This window comes from Canis aureus, chromosome 22, assembly GCF_053574225.1.
Source record: "Canis aureus isolate CA01 chromosome 22, VMU_Caureus_v.1.0, whole genome shotgun sequence".
Lineage (NCBI taxonomy): Eukaryota > Metazoa > Chordata > Mammalia > Carnivora > Canidae > Canis > Canis aureus.
Genome location: NC_135632.1, coordinates 29785613 through 29808310, shown reverse-complemented (window position 1 = coordinate 29808310; position 22698 = coordinate 29785613). Strand labels below are relative to the sequence as shown.

The following is a 22698-nucleotide window of genomic DNA, read 5'->3' as shown; positions in this document are numbered from 1 at the left end:
TGAACATTCTTTTCCATCTATTGTCCACTTACTAACATGTTCTTCTAAATCCCTAATGTAAACATTTAGAGAGACACTGAAGTTTCTAATGAAATTTTTTATACCTTGGATATATTAGGAATATACATTTTAATAAACATATAGGGAAAGTAAATTTGGAGATGGCATATATTGTAAAATTAGCAGCACTCTGCCATTTCATATTATAGTATGTGTTTAATTTGCTTTTTGGTCTGAGAAGTTTAGAAGTACAAGCTATAATCAGAAAATGAAGAAGTACACAGCATAAGAAAAATTATGGTAAATTTCAATGCATCAAAAACCAACTCAAACTTAGAGGCATAAAATGGCAATAATTTTATTATACTCACGAATTCTGTGGGACAAGAATTTAGGCTAGGGCACAGCAGGGATGACTTTTCTCTGCTCCATATCATCTGATGTCTCCACTGGGAAGAGTTCACTATGAGCCACTAGAATGACTGGGAGCTAAAACAATAGGTAGGCTTCTTTACTCACACATCTGGTGCCTGAGCAGGGATGTATTGAAGGCAGAATTCAGCCAACAACAGTGTTACCCTGAGTGTAGCCTTTCCATGTGGCTTTGGCTTTTTCAGTGCACGGAGGCCTAGGGTAGTTGCACTTCTTACATAGTGTCTCAGAGCTCTATGACCAAGTGTTCCAGCAAGTGAAAAGCTGCAAAGCTTGTTATGATCTAGCCTTAGAAATCACATGACTTTACTTCCAGGTTACTATGTTAGTTAAGGCAATACAGAACTGCTCAGCCACTACCTCTCAATGGGAGGAGTGCCAAAGAATATGCAGCTATCTTTTAAAACTTCCACAAACAATAACTTCACACACACGTACACACAAATACACATGTACACACACAGTTTTGATCATCAGAATAATTCATTTATAACAACAATAAATTAAAACTATATTTTAAAAATTTGGAGTATTTACATTGAAAAAATATTTGTGATAGCAGAAAAATTTTATAGACACAATATAACTTTTATTCTGAACTGCATTAGAAGGGGGCACCTGGATGGCTCAGTCATGTTAAGCAGACAGGTCATGATCTCAGGGTTGTGAGATCAAGCCCTATGTTGAGCTCCATGCTATGCATAGTCTGCTTAAGATTCACTCTCTCCCTCTGCCCCCTTGCCCTCTCTACAAACATACAAAATTAAAAAATAAAACAATAAAATAAAATTGCCTTAGATGAAGATAAATCTTATACTTCATTTATATGATATGAACCAAATAATTTAACAGACCCCTGAGGTTCCCTCCCTCCATTCTTTGGCGAGGCAAAATTGTTAAATATATGAAATTTTATAGTATTTATATTAAAACAATTTAAATCTAAAAATGGTTATAAGGCATTGCAACATGGACAAAATAAGGATAATTTTAACAATATTTACACAGACCAAATGTATTTTTCTTTTGTTGTTATATTGTTTTCTTCCTGAAAAGAAGGAATCCTGAAATCCTGAAATCTTGAAAAAACTAATAGGAATACATTGCTCTAACTATATAAAATTTCATTATAACATAAAAATAATTGGTACACTACTTTGTCTCAAACAAAAGAAAGTTTATTTTGAACATTTTCTGTGCAATCTCAAAGTTATTCTAGTTAAATAATATTATTTCTTAGTTTTAAATTTTCCTACCAGCATTTCAAAATATTTTCGAGATTCTTTTTTTAACTCTTCTTTAAAACGCATGTCACTTTTATCTCTAGGTAGGAAAATTTTAATTTGGAGGTTTATCAGGAAAACATATATTAAGGTAGAAATTGACTGGGTTAAAGAGATGGTGGGAGTGTCAGTAGGAAGGGCAGAGCCATGTAATCTCCCCCTGGGGAACTTTGTTGGGTCCACGGGAATCCAAATTACCTGACAGAGGACATTTCATTTCCCTCATTACCAAGTCATGCACTCCAGGTTTAGACATAAAGATATGAATGACCAAAAGAGAGTTTTGCTTTGCAAAACACTCTGATAACAATGAATTCTCTTTACTTGTTCCTACTGGGAAAAATGATCATCTTTCTTATATAACTGCCAGGCATTTGTTTGTTTCCACACTAATGCTTCTGTTCACTTGCTTATTCTTGCATCTATCTATTTGCCCTGCTCCTTCTTTCATGCACATGAAGGTATATCTGACTGATGCTGGGATTTTAGTAAAAATGTTTTAGTTTCAAAATGGCAACTCACTTACATTCACCACTGTTTGCTGTGGAATGGTTCTCACTGGTGATTTCACTGTGTGTTTTTTTTTTTTTTCCATGACCAAAATCATCTTCATTGCTAAAGCTATTTCACATAACCAGGAAAGTCTAATGTCTTTTTCAAAAAACAGCTTTTTGGTTATTATAAGCCACTAATGACCATTTCTCACATCATCTCACTGAAAAGTTTGCAGGCTCAAAATCTGCAGAAGTGAGGATAAGGCTAGCATCTGTAAGAATGTTATTGCTGTTGTTCTTCCTAAACAGAAAGATAAGGGGAGTGACTACACTGCCCAAGAATGATTCCATGTGGGTGTTGCAGACTCCACATTGGTACATCATTGTGTCATCATCTACATATTTTATAAAGAAAATACAAAACAATATTCTACTGGAACTACCTGTAGGTACAATATTTTAAAATACTAAAATCAGAAATCTAAAAATTAACCATTTCATTGTTAAAATGTTCACAGACTTAGAAATTCATAAATAAGCCTTTGAAGGCTCTTCTTCCTTTTGTAGAGGAGGAAATGGAGGCCCAGAGAGTGATTTGCTCCTAGGTCCCAGTCAGACAGGCTGTCTTCTATATCATGGTTCTTCCCCTGAATCAATTTTCTGTCAATGACAGCAAGAAGCCAATTCTTTCTCCCTAGATTAAAAAAAATTACCCAGTTTCAGAAGAGGTGGATGATAGATAAGTAGATAAAGAAGGGAGAAAGAGAAAAAGAAAGAGGGAGGAAGAAAGACAGGAAGATACACAGAGAGAAATAAATGAAGACAACAAAGAAAGAATGGAAGGTAGGAGGGAAGAGATAGATGGGTAGAAAGAGGAAGAGATAAGTCTAGTGAAGACAATCTAGCTAGAAGGCATGATGAGGAGACTTGTCTTAAAGTTGCACTTGTACAAAAATCCCTTAAAGATTTTTACATTGATTTATTTACTTTGGGGGTTTGGTTTTGTGAAGTGAATGGAGTAGCTTAGCCCTCACAGACTACAATCTGTCTTCTAAGCATTTTTATGTTCCTATAAATTCATACAGATACCCAAACTCAGAGACAGTAATAACAAGGTCATGACACATGAGTTTGATGGGAAGGCTGTCAAAAGGAGTCTACAAACTCATTGATTTACGCAACAAATTTTATTGTGTGCCTACTATGGGCCAGGAACTGTTCAAAGTGGCTAAGGATATAAGAGTATGTAAAAACAACAAGATTCCTATCCTCATGGAGTTTATGTTAGTGGGGAAATAAACAGTAAATATGTGAAACATAAGTGTACAAGGTAATTTCAGATCGAAATAAATTCAAAGGGATTCATGCACCCCAGTATTTATAGCAGCAGCATCTACAACAGCCAAATTATGGAAAAAGCCCAAGTGTCCATTGATTGATGAATGGATAAAGAAGATACACACACACACAAACACACATACACACACAATGGAATATTACTCAGCCATCAAAAAAGAATGAAATCTTGCCATTCCCAACAACATGGATGGAACTACAGAATATTATGCTAAGCAAAATAAGTCAGTCAGAGGAAGACAAATATCATGTGATTTCACTCACATATGGAATTTAAGAAATTTTTAAAAATGAGCAAAGGGGAAAAAAAGAGAAAAGCAAACCAAGAAATAGACTCCTAATTATAGAGCACAAACTGATGGTCACCAGAGGAGGTTAGGGTATTTTTTTTTTCTGTTTTTAAATATTTTATTTATTCATGAGAGGCAGAGACACAGGCAGAGGGAGAAGCAAGCTCCATGCAGGGAGCCCAACACAGGATTTGATCCTGGGTCTCCAAGGCCAAACCCCAAGCCGAAGGCAGGTGCTAAATCGCTGAGCCATCCGGGCCGCCCTGGGGGTTGGTTTAAATAGGTGATGGAGATTAAGGAGAGCACTTATCGTGATGTGCACTAGGTGATGTATAGACTTGTTGAATCATTATATCATACACCTGAAACCAATATTACACTGTTAACTAACTAGAATTTAAATAAAATCTTTAAAAAAGAAATAAGTGCCTTAATGGAAATAATATAGGAATACCATATATATAGGGAAGAGGTTTTTTGTTTTTTAGATATAGTAGTCAGGAAAATTCCTCTGTTACAAGGAAATTTGAGTTGAGGCCAAACTTAATGATAAGAAACAGCCAATCAGAGGAACAATCAAGGTTTTCCAGCTATATTAAAATATAATTAACAAAGAACATTGTGTAAGTTTAGTGGATACAAAGTGATGATTTGACATATGTGTATATTGTGAAATTATTACCAAAATAAGGTTCAACAATTAAGTTGAAGGGTATTCCAAGAAAAAAGGCCTTATACTTGCAAAGACATACTAGGATGGATCTCTCTGCATGTTTCATGATCTAATCTGCTAAACTTGCTAGAAGAGTTTAAGTCTCTCTCCCAGACTTCCAGAGGAGGGAACTGTACTAGACCTATTAACAAGTATGCATATATTGTAAATTGATATTTGCTACAAGAAAAAAATACATAATCTAAGCAGAGTTTTATTTCTCTCAGAAATAAAACTAGTTTGGGAAAATACTATGAGAGTAGAGTCAGGATCAAGTAAATCCATAAGGATCAAGGTTTACTAAACACCAGGCATCAAAAGACGAGCACTGAATTGTACCCTTTAAGTAGGAAAATTTTGTTTGCTCCTGATATAGGGATGATTGGAAGCAGCCCCTCAATGATCCACAATAGATTTGTAGCATGAGCAAGAAATAACTTTTCATTGTTTTGGGTCAATGAGATTTGGGGACTGGCTTGTTACCACAGCATAATTAATCTAGCCTATCCTAATTGTTACAAAAAAATAAGAAAGGAGAAGAGAAAGGAGAGAAAAGAACCCAAGATGGAGAGAAGCAGAGACCAAGTGGGGTGAAAAGCTACTGAAGCTTCTCTAGTGTGTTAGTTTCTGGGCATTTTCCAGATTGGTTTAGCATTCTATTTGAAATTACTTGTGTTGCTGCAACATACAATGCCCTTCCTTCTCCTCCAGTTCCTCCCACCAAATCTTTTGTGAGGTCTGTTATGCAAACAAGATTTTCTACGAGTAGTTTCTTTTGTGGAAATCCAATGGGCTCCAGATCATGTGTGACACAATATGGAACACTGTGAAAAAGAGAAACCCAGGGAAAGAAGACTAGGAGAATACAGGCCTCCTTGGAAATTGCAGCAATCATGAAGTGGGGTTTGGCTTTCCACTAGACATGGAATTGTGGCTTAGAGTCAAACTTACCTACTTCTCAAGGGGATGCCAGTTGATCTGCAGGTGACTTGTAGGTGTGTGCCCAACACCAATAGGGTGATGGTGGTGAAGTGAATATAGTGGGCTAAGATGTTTATTCTGTCTTCTCTGATGTATCCATCTTTTGATTGATAATAATGCCTGAATTAATGGGGTGCATATAAGTTCCATAGCAATTTATGCTTCCATACAATCTGCTTCTTACCTCTTTTATAGCACTTGACATATATGGGTTTATATTTACTTAGTTTTATGACTCTCTGTCTCACTAGACTGGTTGCTCCTTGAAGCTGAGACCCGTAGAATGTTTTTTGTCTATCTCCCATACCTAATACAGCATCTGACATCCAGTAGATGATACAAAATGTTGATTCAGTTAAACTGATATGCATTGGTTTATTTAAATAGGGACAACTGGCTCTCAAGAACCACCAAAAGTCAAGTCTCAAAAATAATTCTTTCAGGAGAAGAATAGTAGTTACCAGTTTTGTTTCCTAATTACAACCAGCTACTTTTTTGCTGGGCTCTTCCTGGTGTATTCCCCAGTGGTTGGTTGGAGTCATAGGACTAGTTCTGATCAATGAAGAATGAGCACAAGTGAGGAGTGTGTGTCGCTTCAAGGCCAGGGCATCAAGTTGTGTGAGATACTCTAGGACCTTACTTTATTTCTGCCAGAGCAAGCAATAATACCCCACATGGTGGCTGTTCCATCAACCTGGATCTGGGGTTAAAAATGGTGTAAGCAGAAGCCTTTGCAAATCTACAAGAGACACAGGACATAAACAAGAATAAAACTCGGCCTTTGTAAGCCACTAGATTTGCATCATCTTTGTTACCACAGTGTAACCTAATCTCTCCTCACAGATGGAAAAATGGACAAAATTGCGATCTTATTTTCCCTACCCTGACCACCAAATTGTTTTTAACATAGTAATAACTAGTAAAAAAAGAATAAACACACACGATTTAAAAAGGAAAAGTAGAAAATGAAAAGCCAGTACCTTGGATGAAGCACTGGGTAGTCCATACTTAGAGAAGAGAAAGAGGTGATGGGCCGAAACCTGTGTAGGTATATGGGCCATCTGCTCATGTGCTTGCATATGTGAGCTGCACAGTTAAGAAGAATGGCAGGCTGTAGGATAAAATCACATATAAGTGGGACATTCATTTTTGGCAGAAAAGAGGTAACAATGGTGGATAAAACTATAAGCATAAAAGCAATGAAGCTTCAAAAAGAAAGGCAATGAGGCAGAAAAAAGATTTAATAATAGCCTGAAAAAGCACTTTTCCCCCCAGTACAGGGGCTATCTGGTATCTAACAAGATTGCATGATAAAACTCTTTGCAGATTCTAGAAGAACTTTATTTTTTTGTTGTTCATGGTCATTTATTTCCCCTGTACCACTTACATAAAATTCAGCATACATTTAGAATACTTGAATTTAACTGCCATTTGTGAGGTCTGAATTACTGTTTTAATTGAAGGGCATCTCAAGGTCTGATGTCGTCAAATTTATATCTGCAAAAGTTCCACTGTTTGACACAGTGATACTCTTTAACACAGTCTTTGTGATGAGGCAAATTGATAAGATTATACTGTCTTCTGCGGCTGTATGTTTATTCTTAGGAATGCTTTTTTTTTTCCTGATTGTTGTTCCAAACTACAGGAAATAGAGAAAAAAAAACAGAAAGAAAAATAAAAGTACTCAATCTCATACTCAGAAGAAACTAAGATGGTCACTTTGCCAAAAATGCATCCACACTTTTTTCCAAGCATGCATATGCATTTTAATATGATTTTAGTGGGATCCCTGGGTGGCGCAGCGGTTTGGCGCCTGTCTTTGGCCCGGGGCGTGATCCTGGAGACCCGGGATCTAATCCCACGTCGGGCTCCCGGTGCATGGAGCCTGCTTCTCCCTCTGCCTGTGTCTCTGCGCCTCTCTCTCTCTCTGTGACTATCATAAATAAATAAAAAATTAAAAAAAAAATAATAATATGATTTTAGTATTTAGGACCTCGCATTTTTCTTCATACCACATTTAGTCATGAGCACTAGCATAGAAGATTAAAAATATCTTTTAAAATGTATACATTTATTTAACCATTTCCTATTATTTCATAGGTTGAAAACTCTTTTTTATGATTATAAATAACACAAGGATGAGCCGAAATACTTTCCACATCTCCAATTATTTCCTAGAAGAAGAATTAATGAAGCAAAGGATTGATGTTTTAGGATTCTTAAAATAACAAAGCAATTAGTTGCCATGAAGTGTATCCTAATTTATACTACTACACATTTCCTTACTCCTTGTCAGCCTGAATATTTATACCTTTTATAATGCTTAGCAATTGGTTTGACAAACTGGCATTGCAGTGTTGTACTAATTTCCTTTAATTTTTTGACTAATAAATATAAACATTTCTTCATGTACCTAATAGTCATTTGCATTTCCTTATTTTTTGGTTTGAATTTTTATCCTCATTTTATTTCTCTATTTAGAGTATTAACATATTTGTGTGGTAACATTAAATATATAATAATATTAATATGTTGGTGTTATAATGTTTCCATTGATTTTTAAGTTTCCTTTATATAGTTAAGCTATTAATCTTTGAACATAAAGTATTTCCAAGAGAAGCTTCAGATTCAAGATAATTGGGGTCAACAAAATGAGATAACATGTGAAAGTTGCTTTCAAGCATAAAATGCCAGATAATTGTATGCTTTATTAATTTTTTACTTTCTCAGATTTTGAATTTGTGCAATTCCTGTTTCTCTTTTGATATGACTGAACCACTGAATTGACAATCACCTGAGTACTCTATTCTGCATACACAAATGTATATACAATCCCACTTAAAGGTAATTTTCAGATTCCTTTGCATTAGTATAATAGCACAGAGGTTCTAAGCACAGACTGGAGAAGCAGACTCCTGGTATCAATCTTTGTGTTTGTGCTCTATTACTTGTGTCAACTTGAGCAATTATTTAATCTCTGGGCCTTATTTACCTCATCTGCAAAATCCCAGAATAATTTGTAAAACAAGGAAGTAATGAGCCTCACAGCATTGCTGTGAAAATTAAACAAGACAACAAGGTAACTAGTTAACTAGATAGCTATTTTAACTAAGCCTGAAAACTGAGGCCAGGAATTTAGTAAACCTGTCTAAGTGCTAGCTCCTGACACGACATTGTACATGCTCATTGAGTGGAGACAAATCTTTTGATTTAGTTTACTTTTTAGGCATTTGGAGTAAAATTACATCTCTGCCTCTAGTGATAGTCAACATTTTCTGGAGCACTTTCAAAATGTACTGATATTCATTATTCATCCAACAATTATTTATTGAATACCTGAGCTGCCAGGCAATATTCTAAGCACCTCAGCTGTGAACAAAACCAGCAACATCCCCAGATAGAAAGTTTTCATTCCAGAGAGAAAAGATAAAAAGAAGAAAAACTACAAATAAGTAAACAAGCTAATTTCAGGGGGGCATAAATGATATGAAGCAAATAGGCAGGAGAATGCATTAGAAAATAAGATTGTCTGGTCAATTCTGTTATGTGGAAAGGGCAAGCCAGGGTGAAAACCTAATGACAACAATCCTTTGATGTGGGCATTGCTTATATTCTCATTTTATAAACAGAATGATTAAATTACTGAAACAAAACTGTTGCTTTAACAAAACACACACACTTTTCTCTGATCACAAAGATAATATTCATTCATGACAGATATACAGCTGAGGACAAAAAGAAAAATCATCTGTGATCCTGTGGCTAACACTGTATGTGTAGAGTTTCTGTCCTCTTTCTCTGCATATATCTGTACAATATATGTAACAGAGGGAATTGCCCTGTGCATAATATTTGTAACTTGTTTTTAACATGAAGCAATATTTCCCCATATCATTTGTAAGTCTTCTAAAACATCATCTTTAGTAGCTGTATAGTTTCAGATTTTATTGAACCATAATGTTTCATTTCTTACCAATAGATATTTATGTCATTCCAATTTCTCATTATTAAAAACAATGCTGTGATAAACCACCTAATAATGATATTATAATAGCTCATATTTATTCAAGTGGTTATATATGACATCCATTGTGCTAAGCAATTTATAACTCTTAACTAATTTAATGTTTACAACAGTTCTATAAAATAGGTACAATGACAGTCCTCCCCTTAGAAACTGAAGAAACTCTGACAAAAACAAATTAAATAATTTGCTCAAGGTCACATATCCAGTAAATTGCAGAGCTAGAATTTGGACTTGGACATTCTGGTTTAAGCATGAGCAAACACTTCATCATTCATTCTGTTTCTACCCCTGGCAGTATTCCCACAGATTTACATATAAGCCTTAACCTTTATCAGCATTATTTCTTTAGGATAAATATTTAGTAATGAAATCGCTCAGAACCCAACTCCAGATCTAATGCTTCCATACAAGAAACATAGCTCCTGTAATCCAAACCTAATGCCCACTCCAAGGCATCCTAATGGAAGATATGAAATTCTGTTTCAGATTATACTCAACTGCAGCCTGCAATGAGAAACAGAACAAGCAATAATCTAAGTAGAAGGGATTTCTAGCCCTCCCTCTTCAGAGCCTTTGCCAAGAAAAACTGAGCAAAAACAGAGGCTTGTGAAGTTCAACCTGTATTCATTCATCCAGCTCATGATCCCCTAAAGAATATTCTCTGCACACATTGCCATATTCTAAGCACAGAAATAAATGGGAAGTCAGAGGGAAAACATGTGTGGCTTTGAGCTCAGGAGGTAGGAGCTTTTCCATAATACCCAGGATGCTTCTCTTACACTGGCTGTACCTTCTGCAACATCTTCTCTACCTCCTCTCCTCTCTGTGTGGCCCCACAAGGCCACAGCACAGATTAGGTAACAGATAATTGGGCCACACTGAGGGAACTAAAGGGGTCCCATGAATAGGTACTGCTAATTGAGACATACAAAGTAGACCCTTCTGGGTGCTTTGGGCTTGCACTAACCTGAAATCATGACTCACTAGGCACCATTTTATCTCATTTTTTCAAAAAGTGTTTTCTTCTTGAGAGGCTGTTCGGTCAGAGAGATGAAACAATTCATCTCTGTTACTTTTCCCAGGCTTCAAAGATAACCTAGAATCATAAGTTTCTATTTTACCAAAGGAGGCTCTTGAGTATAGTAAGCTTTTTGTTATCTCATCTGGCCAAATGATAGAGGTTTTATTGGGGAGTGGAGAGATCAACTGAGTTATTATATCTACCCTGTACAGTAGATTACTACTCTTCAAAGAAATAGAATATGGAAAAATAAATCTAAAAATAGAATAAAGAAAAGGTAATCATTCTTGGTTAATTCAGAGTCTATTTCTGCATCTTAAAGAGCTTCAAGTTCATCATCACAATCTGGAATTATTGCACAAAAAACATCCAGCTGACAACCTTGGGTTCCCAGAAACTGCTTGTTAAATTTCTGATTGGAAACTAGAGGTATATTTGTTTAATAAATAGTCCTTAGGGCTCAAGGGCAGCCCACATAAATTTTTTAACCCATAATGTAGTTGAAGGAAAGTACTAATAATACTAAAGACTCTCATTGTCATTTTCATATTATTATGTTTCTATCAAGAAAGTGTGTTTTAAATCAGTAAGATGAAACACCAGGAATATGTCTCTGTCTCCTGCATTCTGGAGACAGATACAAGAACCTGCACTTAATTAGTCTGTGGGAGAACCATGAAAAAGAGAGAAGCTCATAAGATTGAAACATGGGGAGCAAGACAGAAAAGAGAAAAATAAAGCAGGGGCTACAGTGAATGGGCTTAAGGAGTCACAGATGCCACTGAAAAGTGAGCTCCATGATGGCAGGTGGCTTCATCCGTTTTGCTTACTATTTTAATCCCAGAGCCTAGAACAGTGCCTGGGATAGAGTTGGTGCTCAAAAAATAGTCTTGAATGAGTGAAAGAAGTAGTGACAGAGGTAGAGAGATACTGGGGAAGAAAAACCAGATGCAAAAAATTTAATTTGAAAATCAGTTTTGTACCACAGTGGAGGATAAAAGCTAGTTAATAAAGAATCTTATTGATAAAATGTCAAATACCAGATATTGCAACAATGTAGACACACAAGGAAATTTAGTCATAATGGTCTAATTAATCTTCAAGTGAACCAATAAGAGAATGTACACAATTTTCTAAACATCAGGGAATGAACTCAGGTATCAAGAATAATAAAAATCTATCTATATAACCCAATCCTCCCCCACTCCCATTGAAAAGATGAAAGCCAACAATTATAAACCTGACTTATCTGTGCCATTCTGGCTTGATGAAGAGGGAGATCAATATTATGCCCCTCTATGTAAAAGGCATATAGAAATAGAAGAATCAAAGGATTATAGGTATGAAGTTAAAATGCACTGGACAAATTAAGGCAATGTTATTGAAAAAGAAACAGAAACCACTCCCTCTGGGAGCATCACAGCTGGAGAATTCTACTGAAGAACAGACAGCTTATTATACCCCTATAAGCCATGAAAGTCTAACCAAAGGGCCAAGTATCACATAGCTCAATGTGGTATTTTACAACCAATTTTAGATGCAACCCACCTCTTTTCTTTAAGACCTTATAGAGCATCTAACGTCATGAAACTAAGACCATGTTATAAAAACTAACAACCCTGACAATATGTAATCACAAAACTTGAACTGCCACTAAAATTTCAACTACAGGAGGAAATATGTATCATGCCCCAAATCTTCCTCAAAATGGAACATGGTCATCAGGCTATGGAACAAGCCCGATAGCTCAGTTTGTCCTCTCATTTAAGCTTGAGAGAGGAGAGTGGGATGTGGCCCAGACAAAAGTGTGGTCTGGGTGCCAGGAATGGACAGGGCATTATTTTTTCTCAGGCTGCAAGGTAGAAGTCAAGAAGGGTAATATCTGAAGAAGATCCTTAGGAAAAAGAAAGCTTGATGAGCAAGCAGGCTGCACATTTGAAAATGTTGTCAGTCTTCAGAGACTCAGGGAAGAGATGGTATAAATATGTGAACTACCAGAAAAGAAGCCAGAGACTCAGAGAAATTTAAAGATTTCTAATTAAAGGAAGGAAGGTAGTGCCTAAAGCAATTCTCTGAACCCAAAGGAAAGCTGCTTGTCTTTATAGAATGCTTTTAATTTGAATTTAGGCAAGGAGAGACATGTTAAATCTGCCAGTTATTCCAAGTCAGGAAAATAATCATAATTTCTTTATTAGGAGTAGTTAAGTAGTGGGGAGGAATATGAAAGAAATTATACAGGAACTCAGATATTACCCCAGTCTCAGTTGAGTTGAGTTAACCTTCTTACTCACAGTTGAGTTACCTTCTTACTCACTATTTTTTTAAGATTTTATTTATTTATTTATTTATTTATTTATTTATTTATTTATTTATTCATTTATTCATTTATGAGAGAGAGAGAGAGAGAGAGAGAGGCAGAGACACAGGCAAAAGGAGAAGCAGGCTCAATGCAGGGAGCCCGATGTGGGACTTGATCCCAGGTCCCCAGGTTCCCGCCCTGGGCTGAAGGCAGATGCCAAACCGCTGAGCCACCCAGGGATTCCCCCTTACTCACTATTTTTAATCATAATCTCTACATTCTAATATAGCACTTACCTTCCTATTCTTCATTTCCAAGAGTTTTTTAATTACCAGTGAGAAGTTTCATAATAATAATAATCTTCTAATAGGAAAAAATTATTTGCCAGCCATATGATTTCTTTGAAGAATAATATTCTGGAAAACTACAATACAGAATATAAAAATGTACTAATTTGATTTGTCATAGAAATGTTCTTTCTTTTAAGATCCAAGATAAATCAGCAAATGCTTTCAAAGTTGACATTTAATCCATGAATTCAAATCATTTCCAAGATTTATGATCCATTAGAAAGACAGTTTCAATTTTCCTTGCCCTTGTGAAAGTCTAATGTATAGCTGGCAGAAAACGCATTTACACTGCACACATTCTATGACAACAATATCATTTATTGATAAGGTTTACCAAGTTAAAAAAAATGATGTTGCTAGTGATGTTCATTTTGATTTGTTTACCTGTAAGTGGTAGATGCATGCTTCACTCTGGCCAAGTTTCCTAAAATGTAGCAAATTAACAGATATATCCATGTAACATAGATTGCCTACTAAAATAAGAAAAAGTGTCCTACAATTATAATAATTATATCATAAATAGATGGGGATATTTTAAAATAGACTAGATGTCCTTATATTGATATAAGCTCAGATACAGATATAGTCATAAATATATTAAAAAATCAAATTCACAAAAGGGTATAATCAACTCAGTTTCAATTTCCTTTTTTTTTTTTTTCTCATCTTCTATTCTTTACCTTTTGTTCTAAATAGGATAGTTCTTCCTGTCAAAACATCAGCAAAGGTCAGGGGGAAAAAAGATTAAGAGTCCATGTCACTGATACAATACCCATTAAAGAAGATTATCCTCTTTTCCACCAATTTGGGTTTGCAATATATAATTATTAAATTGCACATTTATCAATTACTACACTAGAAGAGGAGCTATAGGAGTACATAAGACATTCCCGCCTTTGAGGAGCTTAACATCTTAGACTAAAGTAAATAGACTCTATGTTTGCAGGAAAGTTAATATAGCTGTGGTTATTAGAGGAGAAAACATGTTCTCCTTAAGAAACAATTTGACTCTGGCACTATTAGGAGTTATAGAACTTGCTCAATTTCATGCAGGAAAATTATATAGTGCTAGATGCTAATTCCCTCACTAACAAATGATAAAATAGAATTCCAAAGAGGAAAGTTATTTCCTTAAGGTCATAACCTAGCTGTCAAATCTGTGTCTGCCCCAACCTGGATATTAATCAGCAAAACAACATTAGCTAATTAATGACAGCTCATTACCTCCGTCTAACATCACCCACAGGTGTCACACAACAACTATATTAGTTATCTATTGCTACATAACAGACTAATCCAAATTTAGCAGCTTAGAACAGACATTTATAATTTCACAATTTCTGTAGGTCAATAATCTAGGAATGGCTTAGTTGGATGGTTCTGGCTCAAGGTCCTTCACAAGGATGAAATCGAGGTATCAACTGAGGCCACATCAAATAAGACTTGACTGGGTCTCAAAGATCCTATCTTATTCACATGGTTGTTAAGGGGACACTTCAGCTCTTCAATATGTGTGTCTTTCTATAGAGCTGCTCATGGCATGGATTTCCCCAGAGCCGGCAGTGATCCGAGAGAGAGACAGAGACAGAGAGAGACAGAGAGAGGGAGAAATCCCAAGACAGAAGCTGCAATGTTTTATAACTTAATCTTTTTAAAAAGATTTATATATTATTTTAGAGAAAGTGTGTGCACACGGAGCAGGGGAGGCAGAGAGAGAGGCAGAGAATCCCAAGCAGACTCCCCAATGAACACCAAGCTTGACGTGGTGCTGGATCCCATGATCCTGAGATCATGACCTCAGCCAAATCAAGAATCAGAAGCTTAACCAATTAAGTCACCCAGGTACCATTGTTTTACAACTTAATCTTGGAAGGGACATAACATCATTTCTACCATACACTATTGGTCACACATTCCACTAGAATGAGAAGACTACAAAAGTGCATGAATATCAGAGGCAGAGATCATTAGAGGCCATCTTGGAAACTGGCTACCAACACAAACATTTCAAAATCCAGGGACTTGCTCATATTGGTTACTTTTAGCCAATCTTACTTTTCTGAAGCACAGATGACCCAGAACTCTTCTCGAAGAACACTTTCCACAATTCCCTAGATCCAACCTGACTGCCTCACAATTGAAAGAATAAGAAGAGTATCAGTTCCAGATACTTCATTTATATGTTCTTTAAATGAATCTTCTTTTTACTAACTACCATATGCCAGGAACTATTCTAGAGGCTGAGAATACAATGGTTAAGGAGGTATCATTTCCACCCTAAAATTGTTTGATGATAGAGAGATAGAGAAGAAAACAAGAGGGGGAAGAGAGAGGGAAGGAAGAGGGGGAAGACAAGAAAGAAGACAAAAGATACAATGAAGGAGGAAAAGAAAGATGTGAGAGAAAGAAAACAGGATCATTGGGGAAGAGAGGAAAAAATAAAACAAGACCAAACCAGAGAGGGAGACAAACCATAAGAGACTCCTAACCATAGGAAACAAACTAAAAGTCACTGGAGGGGAGGGAGGTGAGGGGACGGGGTAACTGGGGGATGGACATTAAGGAGGGCACAAGCTGTAATGAGCATTGGGTATTATATGCAACTAATGAATTGCTGAACTCTACCTCTGAAACCAATAATACATTATATGTTAATTAATTCAATTTAAATAAAAAAAAGATGTGAGGAAGGGAGGGAGAGGGGAAAGGAGTAGAATGAGAACCAACATATATGGGAAATAAATGCAATCATGGAGATATCTGCTTGTGATGCCCTGCATTAAAATTCAGATATTGAAGTTTCAGAAGAATGAAGTGGGAAGTTGTTTGTTCAGTATATTTATATTCGTATGCTCAATGTACAGTGCATTGGCTACATTTAGAAAATTCGCCTAAATGTATGCTTTTCTAATATGCAAGAAACTCACACCTCAAATCAGAAGTTTTCAAGTCTTTGAGTGAAGAAACTGATCAAAGAAAGCATTGGACTCTCTTTTTCATAAGGTAAATGATGCATGTATGTGCATGCAAACACATACACACACACTCACACATTTCTAGAGCCTATGGGCCTGTAGTTATAAACTCTTGATCTTAAAAGTATTATAAACAACACTTTAAACAGCTGTCCATGTTAGCTGTCTTTGTCAATATTCAAACTAGACTCTAATGCAGGGCTTGCTCGGTCCTCATGAAATGACAATGTTTAGCCAAGATTAGTAGAATATTAGGATAGTTTGCTCTTTAGGATATTTTGCTAAGCTAACAGGCTATTATTACACTGAAGGCAAGAATTTGTCTTGGCAAGGGAAAAAGTGAAGGACATTGTGTCCAAAGACAAGCTCAGGCCAAAGTTAATCAATCTAGATATAAGAGATATCTAGTCTAATTCCTTCACTTTATAGAAGGGGAAACTGCAGACCCCCTGGCTAACCAGGGCACAGTGGCTGCAAATGCAATCTTGGCCAAGCATTCAAGATCTATGGAACCTTGGTCCAGATAGCAAGAGGTTTATTCACAGGATCAGGATCAGACTCAATAAATTGAAGTTAAACTCTCCACTCCAGAGAGAGAGCACTAAATTAAGCCAGATTAGCTAGAGACACCTCAAACCAGCAGACTGTCAGTTGGATCTTAGATCAACCAAAGTAGAGGGAATGAGACTGGGTCTTTGGAGTATCTTTCAGTAGACAACTTCTATGAATCTTCATTTCATAGTCTGTGTTTCTTTCCCTTCAAAGACACTATGACACACTTATTCTGCAGTGCAGTGGTTTTATACCTGAAGGCAAAAGGAGGCTTGGGTTTTAAAGCCAAATTCTCCCTTGGAAATATAATTGAAAGTCTCCAATGTACCTATAATCCTGGTATGCTGCCATTTAAGTCTGGCACTTATGCCTGGAAAACTTAGCAAATGCTATTGAAAGCAGGTGAGCAAACGTCTGCTATTGGTACCCCACTGCTAATAGGTTAGAATTGACAAAGCATGGTGTCAGTGCTTTGCCAGACTTGCAGTGCCTAGTTACATAAAATCATCCCAGAAAAGACACATTGCTGTTTGAGCAGTTATAGACTGATGCTAAAGAGCTGTAGCATAATACTGAGTTACTTTCCGTAAGCTTTGAATAAAATCTCCTAAGTCTAAACCAGCTGTAGAATGCTTAATGTTCCACCAGAACTTTGAAGGGCTCAGAATGGAGCCCTACCTTTGCTCCATTCCTTCTTAACTCTCATGGGTTAAACCAAGCAAAATAAAACCCTAAAGTTGCAAAATCCACTCACCAGCTTTTATGTCCAATCACAAATTTTTGAAAAACCATTTATTTTCTAATGTTCAGGTATCAATTCTCAAAATAAACACCAAATGATATCAGCCCTTTTAGTTGAATTCTTTCTGCTAGCTTGATCTCTGCTGCATTTCATTTTTGGGAATTCCCAAATGATCTTTTTCAAAACTTTGGGGCCATTGTGCATGACAAGCAGGATTGCACTGGGCTGACCTATTGAGAACACCATACTTCTCTACGTTGTTCTGTTCTTTGAGCTGGAAAAAAAAATGCCACTTATCATATAGATTTTACTTGAATAAAAAGTGAGCATGAATATGGTAAACTGTCAGATCTGTGACATGTAAAATCAAACATTTATATAGATTATGTTCGTTCAAGGAAACTCCCAAAATGTCAGTAGACATAGTCAAAAAGTGATGAAATGGATAAGAAAAAAATAAAGTTGACTCATTGAAATATAAAGTGAATGCCACTGTGCTCATTTTTGTTGCTGTGTATAGTACTCCATTTTATGAATCTACTATCACTTATTTATTTGGTTACTTCCAGTTTGGAGTAATGTGAATCATCTTGCTATAAATATTACTTACAAGAATCCCAATTCACACATGCCACAGTGTTTCTATATTGTATAGGTAAGAGAGCAATTGCTGGTATATTGCCCAGGATTGTGTCTGTCAGAGAGTCCTCCAAAATGATTGTACTAAATTTTGTTCCTACCTACCACGTATGAAAATTCTTACTGTTCTTCACTCTCACCAACACATAGCGTTGTCACACTTTTAATTCTTTTCCAATCTGGCAGGGGTAAGGTGGTATTGTTCAATGATATTAATTTGCATTTACCTGATTACTAATGAGGTTGCACACCTTTTAATATAATTTTGGCCTTTTGAATTTCCTCTTTTGAAGTCTCTGTTCAAGTCTTTCCCATTTATTAATGGATTTTATTTATTTTTCCTGTTGATTTATTCCAACCAAAAACCACATAAATGAATTTCACAACTATAATATTAAGCAGAAGCAGCAAGATACGAAAAAATATAAATGTATGTTTCCACTTATATAAAGTTCAAAAATCAGGCAAAAGAGGATTATTTTGTTTAGGAGGATCTAAGTAGGTGGCATTAATAGTTTAAAAAACAAAGAAATAATTGGCAAGCAGTGGTAAGAAATTCCAACTTTTTTACAACTTACTATTTTTTTGTGATTTAAAATGCAAACTCCACTATACAATTTACACATTTACTTGAGGAGAAGATTTATGAGTATCACTGAATAGGTACTCTTTTCTCCCAGTGGGAGGTTTGGGGAACATAAAGCAGATCTAGAGTATGCTGACTTAAAGTTTAGGCATGTAAATTAGTATGTATTTAAAGGGAAATATAAAGTAATCTTTAGAGCAACTACTGAGAAAAAAAAAAACTATTTTCCAAAATTGTGCAAAGCTATATACAAAAACACTACAGATAAGGCAAATGATATAAAAAATATTCAAGTAACCCACTGGTAATGTAGGAAAAGGGAAAGAGAAATAAAAACCAAAGAGAATGAACAAAACAAATAGAAAAGTGACAGACTTAAATCCTAAAATGTCAAAAATTACATTAATGCAAATGGTTTAAAAACACCAATTAAAATAGAAATCAGGGATCCCTGGGTGGCGCAGCGGTTTAGCGCCTGCCTTTGGCCCAGGGCGCGATCCTGGAGACCCAGGATCGAGTCCCACATCAGGCTCCCGGTGCATGGAGCCTGCTTTTCCCTCTGCCTGTGTCTCTGCCTCTCTCTCTCTCTCTCTCTGTGACTGTCATAAATAAATAAATTAAAAATAATAAAATAAAATAGAAATCATCTAAATAGGTTTAATGACCAAACTATATCATGTCTACAATAAATTCATTTAAAATATAGTAATGCAGATTAAAGTAAATACATGGGGAAAAAAATACCATGAAAACATCAGTCAAAAAAAAAAAAAAAAAGCTTCATGGCTCTACTATTATCAGATAAAGCAAACTTCAGAGAAAAGAAAATTGCCAAATACAGAAAAAAACACAACATAATGATAAAAGAGTCAATCTACCAAGAAGACATAACAATCCTTAATGTATCAAAATAACAGAGCTTCAACAACATGATGAAAACGATGAGGGGGAGAAGATACCTTCTATTTTTTTGAACAGCTAATATATGCTGCTAATATAAACAAGACCCTGTTTCAAGCACTCTATATCCATTATCTCATTTAACCTTTACCCAAAGAAAATAAATTATAAAATGCACATTATTATCTCCATTCTGCACATAAGTGAATTAAAACTAAAGAAATTAATCATCCTGCCCAAGGTCACACAGATAGCAATCCTCAGGTCAAGTTCTTTTCAATTTTCACACTGCCTCCTTTAAATACTTAAAAAAATAAACTGTGATTATTACATCCAACACTGTAGTTTAATATCTCTTCTCCTTAAAGCCTCAGATCAACTGCTAATGGAGAACAAATGCGTCAAATGACCTTAAAAGTCATCAGTAAGTACAAAAAGGGAATAAGCAGAGCTAAGGCAAGAATCAGCTAGTCATGGGGAAGACAGAAGTCACATTATGGCCAAAAGGCCACAGATAGTGTCAAGACCACCGCATAAAGTTGAGAAAGTTGGGCACCGCACAACTCCAGGAATGTTACTTATATATTTACATAGTAAGACTATCATGTACCTGGCACCACCTGGAGTTGTAGTCCACAACACACCTTGCCATTCATGGTATCCCTGAAAATAATTATGCTGTCTGAAAGCAATTGGCTTGCATCTGCAAGGCTGGAGAATGGTCATTAGCATCTGTCTAGGGCAGAGACAACTATATGATTCGGTAAGTCTAAAACCTGGCAAGCTAGAGCAGTAGTGCCTAGACAATTGTATTTAATAGGTCAGAAAAAGTGCCCCAAAGGTTGTAATAAACCTAAAAAAAATTGAAAAACTTTATTTTGCCAAGAAACTATTTTCTTTTCAAATTGTTTTGATCATTACCTTAATTTTCTAAAGGAGAATTTATAAACACATTTTTCTTATTTTGTCAAAACTTGGAAAATGTGATCATAGATCACCACTGGTCTATAAAGTAGCACCCAGAAGCATCTTGAGCTAGTAAGTCATATCAGAAGGACCAACAAGGAATGACAGAGAGAGAAACCATTTTCATTTGTACCCCGTCCCCACAATCTTGTCCTCCTTCCCCAAAACCAAAGGATGTTCTTTAGACTTGAAGATAATTTCTAAGACTCTTACAGACATTTGACCCATAAGCCATCTGAAAAGCCTTGCTTTGGTGGCAGCTATCAGTGCCAAACCTGCACCAAGTCTTTCCAAAGGTATTATCACCAACACTGTTACATGGGAATTTGGGCTACAAAAGACCAAGGTTGTCCAGAAGAATCAAGGCAGCCGAGATGAAAGTTTTCTTAAAAGCAAGAGTCTACTATAAACCTATTCTTTTATATAATTCTCTATCTGGGACACTTTGCATAGTTTTTCATATATCGTAAGTGCTCAAAAAATCATACTTGCATTAATTACAATTGTCAAATTGACAAGGCAAGTCTATAGAGGACATTTAAACAAAGAACCAAGGAGATTGAGGGCCTTGCAGGTATAGAGACGGAGCCCAGTATCCAGAAAGAGAGAGGGGAAGAGATTATGTGAATTTGAATGTTGCCCTTTGTTTAGAACTGTGTGCTATCTGCTATGGACTGTGGCTGGCCTGCAAAAGTTAACTGTAGCAGAAAAGAGTAAAATCTCTACAGTGAGTCTTCTGCTTATGAGCACTGATGGTCCACATCACTTCATTTGAGAAGCCTATTTTTCTTCTTTGGTTCTGATGGCAAGGAGCCATTGCTTCTGACATTGCTGGTTACATCTGTGTATTACTTCAGAAAAAAAAAAAAAAAAAAAGATCTGTCCAAGAGGATTTTTTTTAAGATTTTATTTATTCATGAAAGACAGACAGAGAGAGAGAGAGAGAGAGAGGCAGAGACATAGGCAGAGGGAGAAGCAGCTCCCCACCGGGAGCCTGATGTGGGTGGGACTTGATACCCGGACCCCAGGATCAGGACCTGAGCCAAAGGCAGACGTTCAACCACTGAGCCACCCAGGTGCCCCATGTCCAGGAGAATTTAAACAGCACAGTCTCTGAAGTCAGCATTTTGATTCTAAACTCTACACTTCCTTAAATATAAGATCTTAAGGGAAACAGTTAACTTCACAAAACCTCCATTTCCAGCTTCTGAGATGTAAGGATAGCATCTACCTTACAAGTTTTTGAAAGTAAATGAAATAATCCATGTTAAAGGCACTTTGTCTGCTTAAAGTTCTATGTAAATGCTGGTTATTGTTACCCTTTGGACAACCCAATTGATCAGGGATTTCGAAGTATATTTCTGAGCTCTGATGTATGATAGCAACACTTTTCTTTAAGACTTCAAAGAGGGATGAGAGGGATTTAAAGTTGAACAAAGATAAATACCACAGTAAGAAGTTTAAAAACATCATTTCTGATGGAAGGGAACTAAATTGACTGCCTGTGTTAATCTCTATTAGTGTTATCTACTAATTAATAATATATTTTAATTAAACAGAGTCAGAATAGTTTTCACACAGCAAAGAAAAACCTATTCTTTTCATTCTGCTTGCTTAATTCCTACTGACATGTGAAGAGCAATTTACCTCAAGTATCAGAAAGCCCCAATAGATACAAAGAAAATAGGCAATGTATATAAGCAGTTTTGCCACTTGATCTAATAATGTGACTAGCCTCCTTCTGCCTTATAATAATCATGAGTAATTGTTAGGATTCTCTACAAGGCACAGGTCCTTACTGGGGTAAATGGAAGATGATCCTGTCCATCTCCTTGCAACAAAGAGTAAAAGCAATCCAACAACACCCTTGCCCTCCCCCAAAAACATCCCTCCAAAATAACAAGTTGAAATGAGATGATAGTGCTCTCACCTGAATGGATATTTTTCTCCTATTGCCTTCTTCAAAAAGAGTTTCCCAAGCAAATAAGAGGATAGGCAAGCTAGAGAAAAGCAGAAAGGTGGGTATATAGAGAAATCTTATAAATATCTATACAAGCAAGATAAACCAGCTTCTAGTCTTATTCCCCTTCCCT

At 36.1% G+C, this 22698-nt stretch overlaps 1 long non-coding RNA gene across 2 annotated transcripts in view; it reads right to left on the bottom strand.

Annotated features, from left to right (window-relative positions):
- Positions 1-6867: 6867 nt before the first annotated feature.
- LOC144293974 (uncharacterized) overlaps positions 6868-22698 on the bottom strand; it is a 129870-nt gene continuing 114039 nt past the window's right edge. Inside the window, exons 5-8 of one of the 2 annotated variants that reach the window (XR_013361328.1) lie at positions 13630-13669; positions 13192-13319; positions 10543-10671; positions 6868-7187 (exon numbers count right to left, since the gene is read on the bottom strand). This is a non-coding gene — a long non-coding RNA (uncharacterized LOC144293974). The remainder of the gene's footprint in view (positions 7188-10542; positions 10672-13191; positions 13320-13629; positions 13670-22698) is intronic. The other variant, XR_013361329.1, reaches the window with a different exon arrangement.